At 41.3% G+C, this 21,191-nt stretch overlaps 1 protein-coding gene across 6 annotated transcripts in view; it reads right to left on the bottom strand.

Annotated features, from left to right (window-relative positions):
* LOC124607482 (transmembrane GTPase Marf) overlaps window positions 1-20,901 on the bottom strand; it is a 176,002-nt gene extending 155,101 nt beyond the window's left edge. For 2 of the 6 annotated variants that reach the window (XM_047139849.1, XM_047139841.1), the window contains exon 1: window positions 20,790-20,901. The gene's annotated coding sequence lies outside the window, so the exon portion shown is untranslated. Of the gene's footprint in view, window positions 1-18,604; window positions 18,841-20,789 lie in introns of those variants that run through there. The other 4 variants (XM_047139846.1, XM_047139845.1, XM_047139843.1 and 1 more) reach the window with 4 other exon arrangements.
* Window positions 20,902-21,191: the final 290 nt, after the last annotated feature.

Genomic DNA, 21,191 nt, shown 5'->3' on the forward strand with positions numbered 1-21,191 from the left:
TATATAGGTAGAGTGAGGTGTTAAGATACTGGAATTGTCAAGCTGTGTGTGGTTTTGTGGTATTGTGGATTTCGTTTGGGCTATAGGCTGTGTGTTAAGTGAAATTTCTGATACCGGTTTTTTCAGGTTTTTTAATTGTAGTTTTGTCGATCAGTGAGGATTTTGTCTGCTTGATTTTTGTCTTTGTATTTGTTCTGGTATGTCTTCATTATTAGTACTGTCATATATTTGTTTGTCTCCACACAAAACCATTCAATTTATGCAGTTATCCCATTAGTTTCATAGTATTTCTGCAATTAAATATTTTTCATTTTTTTATATCTGTTCGCATGTGTAATAAGTAACATCATTGTAGCCATAATGTACAAGTTTGAAATAGGGGTATCATCTATCCTGATGATGTCTTAGGTCACAGCTCACAGGTGGTATTGAATCTTCAGTTCTGTCTGACTCTGATCACAATTTATTGGTTATGAACTGAAGATTAAAACCAAAGAAACTGTAAAAACATAGAAAATTAACTTGGCGAGACCTAGATAAATTGAAAGAACTAGAGACCGTCAAAGAGTTTCTAGGGGAGCATTAGGCAACTGTAGACTGAGTCAGAGGAAATGAATCCAATAAAAGATAAATGTTTAGTATTAATTGATGAAATAGTGAAGGCAGTGTATGATCAAATGCCAAAACAAGAAGACATAGCTTAAGTTCTTGAATAATACACAAGGTATTAAATTTAACTGATTAAAGGAGAGAATATAAATATGCAGGAAATGAAGCAGCAAAAAGAATATAGTTGTCTAAAAATCACACTGATATAGCTGCAGAAGTATCAATCTCATTTTTAGACATCTGCAGGAGTATGTTTGCATGAATATTGTAAAGATAGATGTCCATTAGATCCAGAGCGCCAACGACATTTGTTCGCTGGGCAATGCTGCGTTCCTTGACTTCAGGACATGTTTGACAGTTCTGTACAGTCATTCAGAGAACAAAAAACAAGATTACCAGATCTGTGACTGGATTCAGGACTTCCTTACAGATAGAGATCAACATGTCACTAATAATGGAAGAAAATCAACAGATGTATTGGTCCGGAGCATTCCAAGGAAATGCCATTGCCATTTACAATACAAACAATCTTGATGAAACTATGGTAAACTCCAAGAAGTTGTTCTGTAATGATTCAACTGGCTGTAAGATAATATCAACGATAGAGGACTTGAGTGAACTGCACGAATACCTGCAGAGAACGAATGACTGGTACTGGGCCCTGGCGATTGATCCTGAATGTAAATAAATGCAACACTGTGCATAAATAGGCAAAGAAACACATTATTAAATGATTAAAGAATTGGTGACATCACTGAAAATAGCAACTACTGTAAATTACCTAGGAGTAGCCACCAAGAGTGAATTAAAATGGAATGACCACATAAAACCAACAGTAGGAAAAGCAGATGTCAGGCTTATGAAACACTTGTTCATCCAGTTCTGGAGTATTACTCACCAGTCTGGGAACCTTACCAGGCTGAATTACTGGATGACTTAGACAGGATTCAACAAAGAGTGGCCTGTTTTGTGTCAGGGATCATTTAGTGGTGATGATAAGGACAACACAACACCCAGTCCCTGAGATGAGAAAATCCCCGACCCAGCCGGGAATCGAACCTGGGCCATTAGGCATGACATTCTGTCGTGCTGACCACTCAGCTACCAGGGGCGGACAATCCAAGACATTAGAGTTAATATTAAGGTTTGCCAACAATCATTCTTTACATGTGCTATTTGTGAATAGAACAGGGAAGGAGGGAAAAGAAAATGGTACTAGGCATACCCTCTGCCACACACAGTAAGATGGTTTGCAGGATATAGATGTAAATGTCACACACAGAAAAATTAAGAGAGACTTTTGGAGAAAAGAGAAGTGCCATATGCATATCAAGAGTATAGATAGTAAGCCAGTACTACACAGAGAAGGCTGAAAAGTGGATGGAATGGAATATTAGAGGGGCTATGCAAAGAAACATCTAAAGAAAATGCTATGGAGAGGGACATGGAAGTAGATGAAGATGAGATGGAAGATATGATACAGTGAGAAGAATTTGAAAGAATGCCGAAAGACATAAGTTGAAACAAGGACCTGGTGTAAACGAGACTCCTCCAGAATTACTGAGAATCCTTTGAAGAAATCACCATGAGAGAACTACTCCACCTGATATGCAAGATACACAAGACTGAAAATATACACTTACAAGGGGAGGCCGCCAATTGTGAAATTCAGATTCGATTCATACTGCGCATAATAAAAGCTCATGGCCAGAGGTGTAATGTGGCAAAGCACCAAGATGCACTTCTCAGCCGCTGTCGAGAAAATCGACAGTTTAAAGAAACCGTTGTGGTGAAATACTCTCTACGATTAATGGTTTTCTACAGCGTCGTGGCGCAGCGGTAAGCGCTCGGGTTCGTAATCCAAAGGTCGCCGGATCGAATCTCACGCCATGCAACATGCAATTTTTTTTATTATTAGTTTTTTGTAATATATATATATAATGGATTGCTTATGCATGTTGGTGAAGGCGGATCGCCCTCCAATTGTTCCACCTCCATTTTTCCGTTTTTTTTAACAGGGTGTACCAAAGCTCTCCCGTCCGCACTGATTTTCGACAATGTTATAAGTTGCGCTAGGGACCGCATCTACCTTCTTTCGAAGTTAGCAGGCAACTACGCTGTTATGCGGCGGCTCGTTTCGGCCCATTCAACATCTGTCCTCCAAGTGTAACGAGCGAGTAACGGAGTTTATATTTCATACCTGCCACAGCAAATTTGTGTTTGTGGGGTCTCTATTCTAATTCGAACGTTTGACTTACGCTATACGTATTTGTTTCGGAATATCGTTTCTACGTCTGTCGTTAACCATATGTGGTTAACATTATGAAGACAATTAATAACATTTGTGAAATATATATATATATATATATATATATATATATATATATATATATATATATATATATACACACACACACACACACACACACACACACACACACACACACACACACACACACACATTTGAATTACAAAAAAAAAAGGTTGCATGGCGCGAGATTCGATCCGGCGACCTTCGGATTACGAACCCGAGCGCTTACCGCTGCGCCACGACGCTGTAGAAAATTATTAATCGTAGAGAGTATTTCACCGCAATGGTTTCTTTTAACTCGATTTTCTCGACAACGGCTGAGAAGTGCATCTTGGTGCTTTGCCACATTACACCTCTGGCCATGGGCTTTTATTATGCGCAGTATGAATCGAATCAGAGTTTCACAATTGGCGGCCTCCCCTTGTTAGACTTCAAGAGGAATGGAATAATTCAATATCCAAAGAAGACTAATGCCGACAGACGCAAATATTACATACTTAACTACCAGTTTAATAAGCCATGAAAGCAAATCACTAATACAAATTAATGACAGGAGACTGGAATACTGGTAGAAGCCGACCTCAGATTTGGACTTTGTAGAAATGAAGGAGGCAGTACTTACCCTGCGACTTACCTTATAATATAAATTGGGAAAAGGCAAACAAAGATATATAGCTTCTGTAGATTTCTACAGAAGAGAAATTTGTTAGCACTGGACATAAATTTATAAGTTAGCAAGTCATTTCTAAAGATATTTGTCTGCAGTACAGCTTAGAACGAAAGTGGAATGTTAATGATAAAAGAAAAGAATAGATACTTCTGAAATGTGGTGCCACAGAAAAATTCTTAAGATTAAGTGGGTAGGTCAGAAATCTAATGAGAAAGCACTGTCTGAATTGGGGAGAAAAGAAAATTATGGAATGATTAAAATCAGTCAGTTGACACAACAAATCTTGCAGTGGCATAAAGGAATGGGCAATCTGGTATTGAGGGAGGGGGGGGGGGGTATTGGGGATGAAGGGTAGAAACTAACTGTTGACTGTTGGGAGCAAGGCTTAGGCCTAGTCAAGTAGGTTCAAATGTAGGTCATGGTAGTTAGACAGAGATATATAGGCTTGCACAGGATGGACTGGCTAGGAGAACAGCATCAAATCAGTCTTTGGACTGCTGACAATGACAGTGCTGCCACTGCCAACAGCTGCACATCATCCAAAACTGTAATTAAAATTTGGAAACATGGAAGTTTCTAAAAATTTAGCAGCGACAGCAGTAGATTACCACCTAGGGAAACGCCATGAAGTTTTGTTGCTATCTGGAAGATTATCCTCATGTATCAGTACAGTTATATGTTACAGCACAGAGGGTCATTCTATGTCAAAACACGCAATAATTCAAGGATTTGTAAACCTCTATCTCAGATTTTCACAAAACTTCGCACATTTACTTATACTTATAATGTAGAAACCTCTGCAAAATCTTTTTGGTCTCAGTGATATTCTGATAACTGGGCTCTACAAGAATGTCAATGCAAAATGGTACTTACCTACATAAGTGCCCTTAACTCTGGTGTTTATGAAGCTTTTGATTTGGAATTTTTTCTGAAGTAAGACATAGTTAACAGATATCCAGTTACTAAAGCAGTAAAGTTACAAAGAAAATTTTTAAAAAATATTAAAGCATGTCAATTTTTGATTTTACAAAAACTGCGAGGATGTGAAAAAATGCTTACATCACATTTCTCCAACCTGCTGGGAACCTGATTTTGGTCTTAAATAATCCCCTAGATTGTAAGCTTTCTAAAAAAATAAAAATTTTAATGGGTCTTCTGCCAATTGACACACACATCTGAAATCAAAATACTTTTTGCTGTGATTGAAAAGGATCATTTTAAGTATGTTCATCCACTCACTTTCCCAATGCCTTAGACGCAAGGGTATCAAATTAGCATATTTAAGTATAACTCATTCTAGACAGGCATGTTAACTTTCAGTGCGTAAAACTATTTCCTTTCATTTGACTAGTTCAGTAATTTTTTAAAGAATATATTAAAGAGTTGCGTGTTCTGCTAATCACCTGCTCACAGTCATTTTAAAAAGTGTTCTTGGACAGCAGTAGCTTGTTTGAAATCTTTATAGGAACGAAAACAATGCAACAATTGCTGAAATTCTCTGTTGAGAATAACTGGCATGCAACAATTAGTCTATCTGGCCTCAGTTGTTCTTTGTCATTCTGTGAGACAGATCACACCTGTTTGTTGTGTGGCCCTATAATTCAACTTGTACAATGTACGTTTTAAATGAATTAGTGGTCTATTAATAGCAATGGAAAATGTGAATTCATGCACTGCTGGAACATTACTAAAAGCACCATGTCACTTGACAATCTATATCTTAGTAAAAATGCTACAAAAAATTGAAGAGCCGAGTGTAGACCAATGAGATTTGATATTTCTGCAATCCTATATAAGCTTTCGACAAGATCAAGAAAGTGCTACAGTATGTGGACATCACACATACCATTACTTAAAAGTTTATGGAAGTCAAAGAACTTGTTGTGACTCTTTCAAAAAACACAGAAGTGCTATAAGAATCCATGCAAAAATCAGGCCAAAAACAGTGCAAAACATGGCTTAAGATTTGTGAACAGAAAACTGACATAAGTGATTGAAATGAAAGTGAGGCATATGACCTTGAGGTAACATATTGTGAATCAGTACAAAAAGTCAAAGTATTGAGGACCCAAATAAAACTGTACATGACTTGGGATGCTCTCCCATCACAACTCACAGCAAGGCAAAAAGAAGCTAGAAAAAGTGAAGCATGTTTTGGAAAGAAAAATGTGCCGGGCATTAGATTGAAGATTCTGATAGTTTTAACTTTAGTTCCACCCCCTTGGGGAAAAAAAAGGGCAGAATTCAGTGTTAGTGAGTATGTGGTTCGACAAGCAAGGAAACTGAAAACAGAAATGGGTATTTTATCAGTTCCAAAACCAAAAAGATGGAAAGTTATTGCTGATGGAATGGTAAAGATTGCCACCGATTTCTAACAAAATGACGAATATAGTCAAATGTTACCAGACCTAAAAGACAAAGTTAGCATTTAGAAGAAGCCGTATATGCAAAAAAGACTCATTCTTTGCAATTTAAGAGAACTACTCTTGCTTTAAATGGGACAATCCAAATATAGCGCCCCAAGTGGTGTATTTTAGCTGGCCCTGCCGGCACTCATTCAGTGTGTGTGAGAGAGAGAGAGAAAGAGAGAGAGAGAGAGAGAGAGAGAGAGAGAGAGTGTATGTGAGTGTGTGTGTGTGTGTGGGGGGGGGGGGGGGGGTATCCACCAAAATGTAAAACTGCTTTGGATATGGAACACATTACAGAAACATACAAAGAACTTATAACATGTCTTGCATGTGACTCTGAAAACTATGACTGCATACTTAATGACTGATAACTGTCCCAATGGTGACAAACTGTCAGAATTATTGAAACAGAAATTAGCTTACAAAAATGCTGGTGATGAAATTGAGTTCAGCCAGTAGATAAACACAGATTCGGCATAACTGGTAAACCAGTCTGCAACTGTTAGTGAATACATACACTTGGTGGTAGCAAAACTACAGGCACTTAAACCACACTCATATATGTCTACTAAGTGTCAGTCAAAATCATTGAAAAAATTGAAAGAAAATCTAACCCCTGAAAAAGCAATTATGTTAATGGACTTTGCTGAAATCTAGTTTTGTAATTCAAAATGAAATGCTGGAAAAGAAGCAGCTGTAAAATCCATCCCGTGTGTGGTTGGTTGGTTCAAAGGGAGGAGGGGGAGGGGGAGGGAGGGGAGACCAAACTGCAAGGTCATCAGTCCCTTGTTCCCAGTAGAACAATTACCCAAAGGAAGGAAGAATGCAAAGAAGATGTACGGCACAATAACGGGAGAAAGGAAGGACCAGAAAAACGACAGGACAACAAACATTACAATGGACAAAACAGGACACAAAAAGCACAAGAAGAAGCTAGAAACAGGGAGGAGAGACAAAAAACAAGAGAGCAGATTACCATGGCTGGCTGACCATGAGAATAATAAAGGTGAAGCCTGCCACTCTGCAAAACATTAAAACCTCCACCCTAAAAGCCCTAGGGTGGAAGACATCGAGGGACAAAGGACATGCACTAAAACTCAGATCAAATGATAAAACCCACCCTCACAAATAAAATGTAAAACTAAAGCTGCTGTTGAGGCAGTGTTGCCCAGCAACGAAGGTAGGGTACTGGGAAAGTCAAAAGTATGCCACGGAGCAGCTAAAAGTGGGCAGTCCAGCAAGAGGTGGACGACTGTCATTTGGGAGCCACAGCGACATTGAGGTGGGTCCTCGCAACGGAGGAGGTAACCATGTGTGAGCCACGTATGGCCAATGTGAAGCCGACAGAGGCCAACTGATTCCCTGTGACAAGCTTGCAGGGAAGACTTCCACACATTTGCAGTCTCCTTAATGACACGCAGTTTGTTGTGCAAGCTGTTATGCTGCTCTGTCTCCAAAAGCTGAAAAAACCTTGCGGCGTAAAACAGAACGCAGGTTAGTTTCAGAGATGCCCATCTCCAGGAGCGGTTTCCGCATAGCCTGTTTGGCCAGCCTGTCAGCAAGTTCGTTGCCTGGGATGCCAACGTGTCCTGGGACCCACACAAATACCACTGAACCACTGGACCCTTCCAGGGCAGAGATGGACTCCTGGATGTTCGCTACCAAAGGATGGTGAGGGTAGCACTGGTTGATAGCTTGTAAGCTGCTCAGGGGTCAGAACACAGAAGAAACAACTCACCAGAACAGGAATGGATATACTGAAGTACATGAGATATGGCCACAAGCTCTGCAGTAAATACACTGCAACCAGCATGCAAGGAATGCTGTTCAAAAAAAAAAATGAAATGTCTTGTGGCTAGGGCCTCCCGTCGGGTAGACCGTTCGCCTGGTGCAGGTCTTTCGATTTGACGCCACTTCGGCGACCTGCGCGTCGATGGGGATGAAATGATGATGATTAGGACAACACAACACCCAGTCCCTGAGCGGAGAAAATCTCCGACCCAGCCGGGAATCGAACCCGGGCCCTTAGGATTGACAGTCTATCACGCTGACCACTCAGCCACCAGGGGCGGACTGCTGTTCAAAATGGCCTCCATGGACATAGGGGAAGCCAACATTAGCCTACCATCAGCTATTGAGCCATTGGAGTAAACGACTTCAGAGATCCAGAACACGTCACGAATCGAGAGGAAGTGACAGCATAGAGTGGCAGGGTTAACGGAGTCCTTAGAGCCGCGCAAAAGGTCCAGACGAAGCTTCAGCCCGGGTGTACACCATGGAGGTATATGTGAATGGACCTCAAGCAGAGATGGTAGAGAGATGCTCAAGAGAACTACGAATGTGTGCAGCATAACTGGCTAGCAGTTGTGCATGTCAGATCCGCAATGGAGGGACTATAGACTCCACCAGGATGCTGGTCACCGAACTCGTTCTAAAAGCTCCTGTCCCTAGGCGAACGCCACAGTAGTGCACTGAGTCAAATAAACACAATTCTGAGGGTGCTGCCGAACTGTAAACCAGACTCCCATAGTCAATGCGAGACTGAACAAGGGCTCTGTAGAGCTTTAGCAGCGTAGAGCGATCTGCACCCCAGTTGGTGTTGCTCAGGCAGCAGAGAGCATTGAGGTGCTGTCAGCACTCCCGCTTAAGCTGACAAAGGTGAGGTAGCCAAGTCAATTGGGCATCAAAAACCAGTCCTAAGAATCGATACGTCTCCACTACAGTGAGTGGATCATCATTGAAATAACGTTCTGGTTCCGGATGAACGGTACGACGTCGACAGAAGCGCATGACAGACGACTTCACGGCCAAAAACCGGAAGCCGTGGGCTAGAGCCCATGACTGCACCTTGTGAATGACTCCCTGCACGTGCCGCTCATCTACACCAGTACTGGGGGAGCAATACGAAATGCAGAAGGGGAGACCGACAGCCCTACAGCTGCTGCTAGGCCGTTAATGGCCACTAAAAACAGAGATACATACAATACAGAGCCCTGCGGAACACCATTCTCCTGAATACAGGGGGAATTATGGGAAGCACCAACTTGGTTGGTTGGATTAAAAGAGGAGGAAAGGGCCCAAACTATAAGATCATCAGTTCCTTGTTCCGAATTAAAACAATGCCACAAGTGTGAGAATAAAATGAATGAGACTGACAACTCAAAATGGAATGAAAGAAAAAATATCAAGAACAATGAAGGGCAACAAATAAGTAAATGGACAAAAGGGGAGAAGAAAACCACAGAAACGGGATGAAGAGAGTAAAACAACAAATCAGATTACCATGGCTGGCTGACCATGAGAATAAAAAAGGAGAAGCCAGCCACTCTACAACACATTAAAACCTGCACCCTAAAGCACTATGGTGGAGGACACAGAGGGACAAAGGACATATGCTAAAACTTAGATCAAATGTTATAACCCACCCTCACGAATAAAACGTAAAACTAAATCAGCCGATGAGGCATTGTCAGATAAAATTAGTGGCAACAAGTCCGGTAACCCAAGATTTCGTCACTAGGCTGTCAAAGTGGGGCAGTGCACCAAAATATGGGCCACCGTCAACAGGGCACCACACCAACACTCAGGCGGGTCTTCACGGTGCAGGAGGTAACCATGGGTTGCCCAAGCGTCGTCAATGCAAAGCCAGCAGAGGACAACTGATTCCCTGCGAGAGGTCCGCATGGAAGACTTCCACACATTTTTAGTCTCCTTAATCAGACACGTACCTGACTCATATGATAATAGTTGGTGGTGACTTTAATTTACCCTTGATAAGTTGGAGAAAATACATGTTTAATTCCAGAGGTTCGCATAAAATATCATCCGAAATTGTGTTAAACATATTCTCTGAAAATTATTTCAAAGCAGATAGTTCATAAGCCCACGCGAATAGTAACCGGTTGTGAAAATACACTTGACCTCTTAGCAACAAATAATGCTGAGTTAATAACGAGCATCAAAACTGATTCAGGTATTAGTGAACACAGAGTTGTCATAGCGAGACTGAATATTGTAATCCCCGAATCCTCGAAAAATAAGTGAAAAATATATCTATTCATAAAAGCAGATAAAAATTCACTTGACATCTTCCTGAGAGACTATCTCCGCTCATTCCAAATTAATAATATAAGTGTAGACCAGATGCGGCTTCGATTCAAAGAAATAGTACCGGCAGCAATTGAGAGATTTATACCAAATAAATTAACAAACGATGGAGCTGATCCTCCTTGGTACACAAAATGGGTTAGAACACTGTTGCAGAAACAACGAAACAAATATGCCAAATTTAAACAGATGCAAAATCCCCAAGATTGGCGATCTTTTACAGACGTTCGAAATTTAGCACCGACTTCAATGTGAGATGCTTATAACAGTTTCCACAATGAAACTTTGGCTCGAAACCTGGCAGAAAATCCAAAAAGATTCTGGTCGTATGTGAAGTAGGTTAGCGGCAAGAAACAATCAATGCCTTCTCTGTGTGATAGCAATGGAGATACTATCGAAGATAGTGCTGCCAAAGCAGAGTTACTAAAGACTGCCTTCCGAAATCCTTCACTAAAGAAGACAAAGTAAATATTCCAGAATTCAAATCGAGAACAGCTGCCAACATGAGTAACGTAGAAGTGAATATCCTCGGAGTAGTGAAGCAACTTAAATCACATAATAAAAGCAAGTCTTCTGGTCCAGACTGTATACCAATTAAGTTCCTTTTGGAGTATGCTGATGCAATAGCTCCATACTTAACAACATATATAACCGTTTGCTGGACAGAAGATCCATACCGAAAGACTGGAAAGCTGCACAGGTCACACCAATATTCAAGAAAGGTAATAGGAGTAACCCACTAAATTACAGGCCCATATCATTAACTTCGATATACAGCAAGAGTTTGGAACATAAACTGTGTTAAAACATCACGAATTACCTCGAAGAAAATGGTCTATTGACACACAGTCAACATAGGTTTTAGAAAACATCGTTCCTGTCAAACACAACTAGCTCTTTATTCACATGAAGTGTTGAGTGCTACTGGCAAGGGATTTCAGATCAATTCCGTATTTCTGGATGGCTTTTGACACTGTACCCCACAAGCAGCTTATAGTGAAATTGCGTACTTATGGAATATCGTCTCAGTTACGTGACTGGATTTGTGATTTCCTGTCAGAGAGGTCACAGTTCATAGTAACTGACGGAAAGTCATTGTGTAAAACAGAAGTGATTTCTGGCATCCCCCAAGGTAGCGTTATAGACCCTTTGCTCTTCCTTATCTACATAAACGATTTGGGAGACAATCTGAGCAGCCGTCTTCGGGTGTTTGCAGATGACGCTGTCATTTATCGACTAGTAAAGTCATCAGAGGATCAAAACAAACTGCAAAACGATTTTAAAAAAAATACCTGAACGGTGCGAAAAGTGGCAGTTGACACTAAATAACGGAAAGTGTGAGGTCATCCACCTGGACACAGAAAGTAAAGAGTGACAGCAAATTCTGGATAAAAATCAGGAGCAGGACTCTGAGACCCCACCCGTATAATGTGGCAATGATAGATGTAGCCAGGTGGTGTCATCATACGCTTTGCGTAGATAAAAAAAGACGGCAACAAGGTGTTGGCGTCTGGAAAAGGCTGCTTGGATGGCAGACTCCAGTGACACTAGATTATCAGTGGTACAGTGCCCCTGACGGAAGCCGCCCTGATATGGAGCCAGTACGCCACGTGACTCCAGGACCCAACTCAACTGCCGACACACCATATGTTCCAGAAGCTTACAGACAACATTGGTGAGGCTGATAGCTATCCACATCAAGTGGGTTTATGCCGGGTTTGCCATTGCGATGAAAAGACGCCATCACACCAGATCCAGTTGAAGATGACGAGGAGATGGCGCTTGTAGTCAGATGAGAGATGCTTAATCATCTGACTGTGGATCCGATCCAGCCCAGTAGCTGTGTCGGGGCAATGCGCAAGGGCGCTGAGGAGCTCCCACTCTGTAAACGGGGCGTTATAGGGTTCACTGTAGTGAACGAGAGGACTTTCCTTTCAATCCACCGTTTGACGGTGCGAAAGGCTGGGAGGGTGGGAAGGGGTGGGGGGGTGGGGGGGTGGGGGGGGGGGGAGTTCTCCGACGCAGAGGCTTGAGCATAGTGTTCAGCAATCGCATTTGCATCGGTACATAGCACGCCATTGATGGTAACACCAGGGACACTTGTTGGGATCTGGTACCCAAAAAGATGTCTGATCTTCGTCCAGACTTGGGAAGGGACGTATGGCACCCAATGGTCGACACGTACCTCTCCCAACACTCCTGTTCTGTCATTTTATAAGCTGGCGTACACAGGCACAGAGCCACTTAAAGGCTATCAGATGCTCTAGAGAAGGGTGTCACTTACGTCGCTATAGAGCTCGCCGACCCTCTGTAATTGGCTCAGCGACTTCCGGCAACCACCAAGGGACTATCTTTCACCAGGGCACACTAAAGAGCGAGGGATCACATCTTCTGCCGTAGATACGACTGTGGTAGTCACCTGCTCAACCAAGTGGGAGAGAGTCAACGGTGATATCTGAGGTGAAAGTTTCCAAGTCCACCTTGTTTAGAGCCCATCTGGTCAGATGTCCGTGGGCCTGATGGCGGGGCAGTGATAGGAAGATGGGGAAGTGGTCACTACCACACAGGTCATCACGGGTTCTCCAGTGGATAGATGGGAGAAGACCTGGGCTGGAAATTAATAAATCAATGGCCGAGTAACTACCTCAAGCCACACCGAAATGTATGGCGGCCCCAGTATTTAAGAGGCAGAGGTCGAACTGAGACGGTGAAGTTTCGACATCTCTGCCTCGGCCAGTAAGCACAGTGTCATTGCACAAGGGGTTATGGGCATTAAAATCTCCCGAAAGTAGGAAAGGTTTAGGGAGTTGACCAATCAGTACAGCTAATACATTCCGGGGTACTGCACTGTCTGGAGGAAGGTATACACTGCGGACAGTTATTTCCTGTGTCAGCCGTATTCTGACAGTCACAGCTTCAAGAGGGGTTTGAAGGGGCACAGTCTCACTACAGACTGAGTTTAGGACATAAACACAAACTTCACCTTACACCCGATTATAGTCACTACAGGTCCTGTAATATCCCTTATAGCCGCAGAGGGCAGGGGTTTCCTGGAGGGCAATGCAGAAAGCAGGTGTAATGCTCAACAGTTGCTGTAGCTCAGCCAGATGGTGGAAAAAACAGTTGCAATTCCACTGGAGTATGACATCATCATGAGACTGGGAAGGCATGGAACATTCAATGAGGCCGTTTACACCTCAGGGTCACCTGCTGCCACCAATTTTTTGCCTGAGCAGTCTATATCCATCGTATCTGAGGGTCCGGCGAGATCCAGATCCTCAGCGGATGCCAAAATCTCCACCCCATCACCCAGACGCAGAGCTTGTAGGTAGCGGTGGTGTGGATGCCACCGCATGTTGCTTGTTCTTAGGGGCCTTCTATTTCAATTTCTCGCGCTATGCCTTGAGTTTCCCAGGCTGAGAGGACCTCACCGAATGAGTCTCCAGGGCTGAGGATGGGCGTGAAGCCCTACGACCAGCTGCTTTTGTGGGCTCTTCAGCCACTGGCGGGTGTCATCTTTTCCACAAACAGAAACCTAAGAAGGGAGTGACCCAAGTGCCCCTTCATAGTGAGAGGAGCCGAAGAAGTGGGGACTGAAATCCCCAATGGTTTGGGGGAGGGGGGCGGGGGGTTGCTCCCGAAGTAGTAGGTGGTGCAGGAGCAACAAGTAGGAAAGTGCCCCCCACCAAAATAGGGACAGGTGTAGTCTCCCAGTTCTGAGAGGCGACAGGAATTTGAGCAACTGATTGGGCGACAACTGTTCTCGTAGCGGCGGCGTATGAGGAGGTCGTAGCCACAAGATGTAGGTGCTCAAATTTCCTCTTAGCCTCAGTGTAGTTCAGTCAGTCCAGGGTCTTATATTCCATCATTTTCCTCTCTTTCTGTAAAATCCTGCAGTCTGGTGAGCAAGATGAATGATGCTCTCCACAATTGACACAGATGGGAGATAGGGCACATGGAGTATTGGGATGCAATGGATGTCCACAAAATTGAGAGGTGGGACTGGAAGTACAGCAGGAAGACATATGGCCGAACTTCTAGCACTTAAAGTACCGCATCGGAGGAGAGATATATGGCTTGACGCCACAGTGGTAGACCATCAACTTGACCTTCTCGGGCAATGTGTCACCCTCAAAGGCCAAGATGAAGGCACCAGTGGCAACTTGGTTACCCCTCGGACCCTGATGGACACACCAGATGAAATGAACACTTCACCGCTCTAAATTGGCATGCAGCTCCTCGTCAGACTGCAAAAGAATGTCCCTGTGGAATATAATACCCTGGACCATATTTAAGCTCTTACGAGGCGTGATGGTAACAGAAACATCCCTCAACTTGCCACAAGTGAGTAATGCCTGTGACTGGGCAGAGGATGCTGTTTTTATCAAAACTCACCCAGAGCACATTTTGGACAAGCCCTCCACCTCCCCAAACTTGTCCTCCAAATGCTCCACAAAAAACTGAGGCTTCATGGACATGAAAGAGTCCCCATCAACTCTCGTATACAGGAGGTACCGGGGCAAATAAGCTTCACTGCCATCCTTAGCCTGGCATTCCACCCATGGTGTGGTCAGGGAGGGGAACGACTTGGGGTCATATTTCTCAGCATTAAAGTTAGACTTTGCCCACTTAGAGACTGCCAACGGCGGACCACCAGCAAGACATGACATACTACACTTCATTGCTTGTCATCCACCCTCATGTCACCTACTATGACCAAAGGCGCTCCCCACGTGTGCCACCTAGCTGCAGCCAAGGCCACCTGGCAGGATGGCCAGTACTGGGAGTCCCGATGCCCCAGGGTGATGGGCATTTACTCCTTGGCATATGTGGGGAGTTCATGGCGCAGGCATCAGCAGAGCCATCCCTATGTTGTCAAGGGGCTGCAACCAACAGGGTACATGGTGGCCCCACCACAACAGACTGGCTACCATGCTGGATATGATGTGCAAAGAAGTTCATGGTCATTGTCGGCACAGAAAGTGACACTGCATGCTGGAAAATGCACCCGGGAAGGTGCCCTTGCCCAAGAGATGGAGAATGGGTGGGACTGCAGTGCGACGACGAGAAAGTGGGCTAAAGATCTCAATGCACAATGGACACAATGCACCATTTAAGGCGCCAATCCCCAATTAGCTCACTCTATGGAAAAATCTTAAAGTATGGAGGTCAAACCCTATCACAAAGGCTGAAATGTGAGAGACTCCTTTTAGTCGCCTCTTACGACAGGCAGGAATACCCTAGGCCTATTCTAACCCCCCCGTGTATGTGTAAATGAAGAAAGTAAATTGATAATGGTGAACCACTGCTTTTTAAGTGATGATATGGAACAAGACGTAGGATTTGTAAAGGCTGTCCAGAAAGAAATGGTTAAATGGGTGGCAGAGCATTACCAACAAGTGAAGAAAGTGCATTATTTCACTGTTGGATGTGCTGTACAATATAAGGAATAGGAAAAGCTAAAAACTTGTGTGAGCACAAAAATGATTTTTCTATTGATGTGAGCATTCCTTTTTTGCTACTAGACACAGTAAATCTATGTGCTGTTGTTTGGGAGGAACTATAAAACATATACTGAGAAGGGCTAGTCTTCAACTAGTGGATGATGCACAAATAACAACTGCAACTGGTGTTTATGATCTCTGCAGAGCTATGTTGACAAATGTTTTTTTCACTTCTTAGAGAAAGTCAATGTGGATTTCCTATGCAAGAACCTCGAGAAGAGATTTTTGACAGCTGCACAATACCTGGTATGAATTATTTTCACCATTACAAACCAATTTCTTGTGATTCTTTAGAGATTAGAAGAGTAAATTCTTCCGAAAAGCCTTCCTTGATTTTTTCATTCAATGAAAATGCCTCACAATGGAGATGCATTCGTCCTCATCAAAATTCTTTTGTTGCAGCTCTATATGATGACTGGTGGTCCTTTGCCTTCATCAGAAATGTATGTGGTGAAGGAGGGAGACAAACTACTTTTTCTCCACGTGCCTGGAGCAGCAGTGTCATTCTTTTGGCCTCAGAAAGAAGACTCTTGTTTTGTGCCTTTGCAAAACATTTTATGTGCTGTTGGAATATCAAAATCTACATCATTAGGCAGAATGTATTAGGCTACTTTATGAAAAAGATGTGAAGTTAACAGAATATAATTTGTCACAGTGAATTAAAAACAGAGATTCTCTTAAGGGGTCGACAGAAGCGTCCGATCCCACGCGTCGGCTTTGACCCGTGGCATAAGGGTGTTGTCGTGTGTGACATCATGACGGTGCGGACTTTGGTTTGAGTGTGGCTGTCTCCAGTTCTGTTTTATCTTATTTTATTTACTTTTCTGATCTGTTCGTTCTATCACGTGAGATTTTTTTTTTTTTTAATTTAAAAACACTTATTACTTATTTTAATTATCTGTTTCCTCGAATTTCTGTTTTAGTTTATTATATTTATCTTTCTGATCTGTTCGTTCTATCCCGTGAGATTTTTTTTTAAAAAAGACAAAAAACACTAATCAGTTACTGAAGCATCTTTATCTTCTATGGGTTGCAGGGGTTACGACCCCTGGGGAGGTGGGTGGGTATTCATGCATGGCTGTCTTCACTTACACGCTGTAGCTACGCAAGGTGTCTAAATTTGTTTATATTTAGTTTGCCCCCCACCCAAAACACCCCATTTCCCGTGCTTGTCCCGTTAGTGTCATTAGGCTTCTTGTGGAAAGTGTGTGTGTTTGTTTTTGTTTCCGCCATATTTGTGACGTCATGGGATCGGACGCTTCCGTATTTCCCTCTTAAGAAGTTTCATTGATAATTTCTGGGATCTTCACTGCTGAACATACATATTTTAAATTAACATTGGTGTAGCTAGATTAATTGTTTTTTAAAGATGCTGACTTGACACCCTAAAAAAAGTTAACCCATGTGATGAAAATGTTTCAATTAAATTTATAACTTTTGGCTTTGTACTTTCATGAGGCAGCCTTACTGCAGGTTGTCAGCTTACATTATCTGATTTGAATGAACTTCTGATCAATGACATGACATGTTAAATGAATATCCAATATCTATCAGGACTCAAGGTGCTGCTTCTTTTTTTCATTTTTTAAAATAATAAGAGTTTTGATAAAAATAAAACTTATATGAGCTGTCAAAGTGTTTTACATATTTAAAAATCGCTGTTTAGACCACAACAGCTTAAGTTGATTTTCTATATTTCCGTAAATCAAGTATAGTTATTAATTTTTTCCAATAAACATACATCCTTTCCGTGACATTTGAGTAAATATGGCAGTAATGTGTTGAAAATAAGGTTCTTTCTGTTGTTATTATTATTGCCTGAAGTAATGGAATCCAAATGATCAACATTAGTTTGGCATTTTCGTTTGTAAAAAATTTCCACTTTTCCCCGCTCAACTACATGAAGTATGTGGAGAAATTTTGCACTGATTACTGCCATGCAGAAAGTAACAAGTAGAAAAAGTTTTGTGAAAATCTGAAGTAGTGGATGTCGGGTATGGAAGATCTTACTTAGAATTTTCTTCTTTTTTTTTCCATCACAACACGCAGTATTGCGATTTCAGATTTGTGTGTGTGTCCGTTCATAGAAAACCCAATAATAATTTTATTTTATTGCAATTATAAGTTCCCACCATGTTGGAGAAACGTGATCTAGGCCTAAGTATTTTTCAATGCATGTGTACTCTTCTGGAAATTGGAAAGTGACACACATTAAATTTTTTGTACTGTTCAAAAAATGGTTCAAATGGCTCTGAGCACTATGGGACTTAACATCTGTGGTCATCAGTCCCCTAGTACTTAGAACTACTTAAACCTAACTAACCTAAGGACATCACACACATCCATGCCCGAGGCAGGATTCGAACCTGCGACCGTAGCGGCCATGCGGTTCCAGACTGAAGCGCCTAGAACTGTTCTTTGTATCTTTAATTACTGCTTAAATAAATACATGTCTGTTATGTATGTGCTTCTCTTAACTTATGAAAAAGATTCCAACTCAAAAGAGCAAAAAGATTTTACACAAATTCTTATATTCTGAGAATAAGCAAATATGCAAAGTTTCATGAAAATCTGAGATGATGGGTGACATGACCTGTGTGATTTGATGTGGAATGATGCCGGACAAAAGAGTATGGTATTACATTTTGCTGAAACTAAGCTTGTCGAAGCATTCAGTCATATTTCATCATATGGAAATACATCACAACCATCATCAACACTTATTACTAACAACAATAAACAGAAAATGGGATTATAAGTTGTCTGACAAGTCCTTACCACTGAGTGGTGTGTGCACTAGTCTCTGTGGATATGAAATGGGGGAACTGTTAATGGAGCGTAGTCTGCAGACACCATCTTGTTTAAAACATTGTTGATATTGGCTCACATTATCTGCATAAATACCACTACTTGTAAGTAACTAGCTGCAATGTAATACTTACAAACAAGTCTTAATTGCACACTACACACAATTTATGGTGTTGCACAAAGATACCTGCAGTATGTATACAGCTCACAATACACGACTACCCCGACACCTTTCTTACCCTTTACAGCTCAAATTGGTAGTTCTTATAGTGGGTACGAATTATGGAGCTGTCTGCCATTCTCCTCTGACACCTGATTCTGACCTGATGACATACAGCTGGTGTCTCTACTTTCCCTTCTTTCAGTTCATTTCTCATATTTGTGCACGCAAATCCCATCCTAGGTGATATTGCTCCACCAACACTGTGAAAGGAATTACTATGTAAGAGACAGACATTGGTCCTGGCAAGCAAGTAGCCTCTGATGATTAATATGGTTAAGATCTTCAGAATCTTTAGTTTTGGCTTCAACATCGAGTGGTCTGAATATAAAAAAATTTTACAAACAGAGACTGCTGCCAAAATCTTTTGTGTTTATGCGAGTTACACATATTCCAAAATACACTACACAGCCATATGTTAAGCTGACTCTATTTCAGAAAATACTGGAAATGTTTATTACATGGCAACTTTTGATCCATCGTTTAGTAAGAAAGTCTTGCCATAATCATTCCTTTAGCTGTGGTATCAAAAGATATGTCAGTGTAGAACATAGTTCAAAGTTTTCACCACAGAAACTTCTTTCATTTGCCATTCTGTATAATTGGCAAAATATATCACAAGAATGCTACATTTTCAGTTTATCTAGCAATGCACACTGATTACATTACATATTTTGCTTGCTTTTGGTATGAACCAATTTCGCCAAATCATATGCAAAGACTACAAGCCTTTATGTATGGTGTACTTTTGGATCACAACATAACTGGTCAGGGTTTCAAATGTCAGATATTAAATAAATGCAGCACCAATATATCTGATGTTGCCACAGAGGCACATAAAACATGTCCTGGTAGAGATATAGAACAGAACACCACAGTTTTAAAAAGCAAGATGAATGATTTTCCATCATCGCTTCTGAAAACCATTATTAGATAATGGGAAAAATCAAAGCATCAGTCACAATAATGGCTGGTACGATACCACACACGCAGATAGCTATAGTATTACTTCACTAACTGATCTACAACCCCACAAAAATTTCATTTCAAGAGTTGTTCTACACCACACTACCTCACTAAATTCACAATAAGCTCATTTGACTGAGTATTATGATTCAACTCTACTGATGTCAGTCAATTCAAATAATTCTTGTGCTTTTCATCACCACACATGTATCACACTACTATCAGCTTTGTCTGATTTCATTGTTTATTTGTCAATGGATTACTTGATAATGCTATATAATTTTTTTTCATAACGCAATGAAAACAAACAATTAAAAGGAATTGGGTGTGGTCACAAGTCAAAAGCTGTAGTAACTTCTGAGGAGGGGCAAAATTAATCTCCTTCAAGCTACTATGAAGTATTTTGAATTTAACTTATCTAGCCTATGTTAAATATTAGGGAACTTTGATATTTTCTATGACTAAAACTCGCAGTGACGGAACCGCCAGTAACATTTAATTGCATTAGTTTTTTGTTTCAACATTTTTCTATCAATTTAAACTAATATCTGCACATATTGTATAATTGTTATCAGGGCTCTTTTTAATTGCATCATCATTATGTGTATGACTTCGCTCCATCTGGAAGGATTTGTAAGGACAATTATTTACTTCCCCTCTGTGAAAATTTACAGTAACACAACGAAGTAAATTTTCACATCAAATGCACCGGTATCTAAGAATAGCACACTGCAATGCACCTTCTACGTAAAGCGGTGGCTTTCTTAAGTTCCCAATTTTTCTGACATCCTCAGCATTTCACTTGAGGTAATTTGTCATTCATCTACATTTCCTTACATTTTCAAAACAAGGGGCTTTTTATTTTGAAACTTCATTACTACGAACCAGAGTTAAAAACACGGGCAATTTCTTCAGGGAGGAGGCACTCCGGCCAGTGTGGCTTACGGTTTGAAGCCTTCTACACTATTAAATGTTCATGAACGATTGAACAATTATGTCACAGTTTTAAATTTTTATATTCCTTTTTTTCGCAGTACGGAACTTCGATACGAGACTGCGCACAACAGCTGATCACATTCGTGTTCCGGTCTCTCCGGTATGACGAAACACGTATCACAAATTGGTTCATTTAAAGCTTTCAACGCTATTAGATAATGATATCAACTAGTTATTACTGATTACGAACCTTTAATTATTATTTACTGCCATACCACGCACATACTACCACACTACTTCACCGCATATTTTGCAAAAGACTGTCGCAACAAACAATGATGCCAATATGCTAAACAAAGCTATGACGCAAATCTCCGCGTACCAACTGTAGCTGCAAAAGTTTGACTTCGAATGTACGAGAAACGAAAATGAGCGTGCTTATTTTAATACCAGGTTTACGCTTAAAATTCTACCATAGTTATTTTAAACAGTTAGTAGAATTAAAACTGGAGCAATACATCGCCAACTTTAGTTGCTTGTAAATTAAGGAATAGGACTAATAAAGAACGTTTCAGTCCTCTCTGGTTCTATTTTTTGTCATCACCTTTTTTCATTGTATTTTCATCTCTGCACGCTGCACATCTACTACGGT

Source organism: Schistocerca americana, chromosome 3 (assembly GCF_021461395.2).
Source record: "Schistocerca americana isolate TAMUIC-IGC-003095 chromosome 3, iqSchAmer2.1, whole genome shotgun sequence".
Classification (NCBI taxonomy): Eukaryota; Metazoa; Arthropoda; class Insecta; order Orthoptera; family Acrididae; genus Schistocerca; species Schistocerca americana.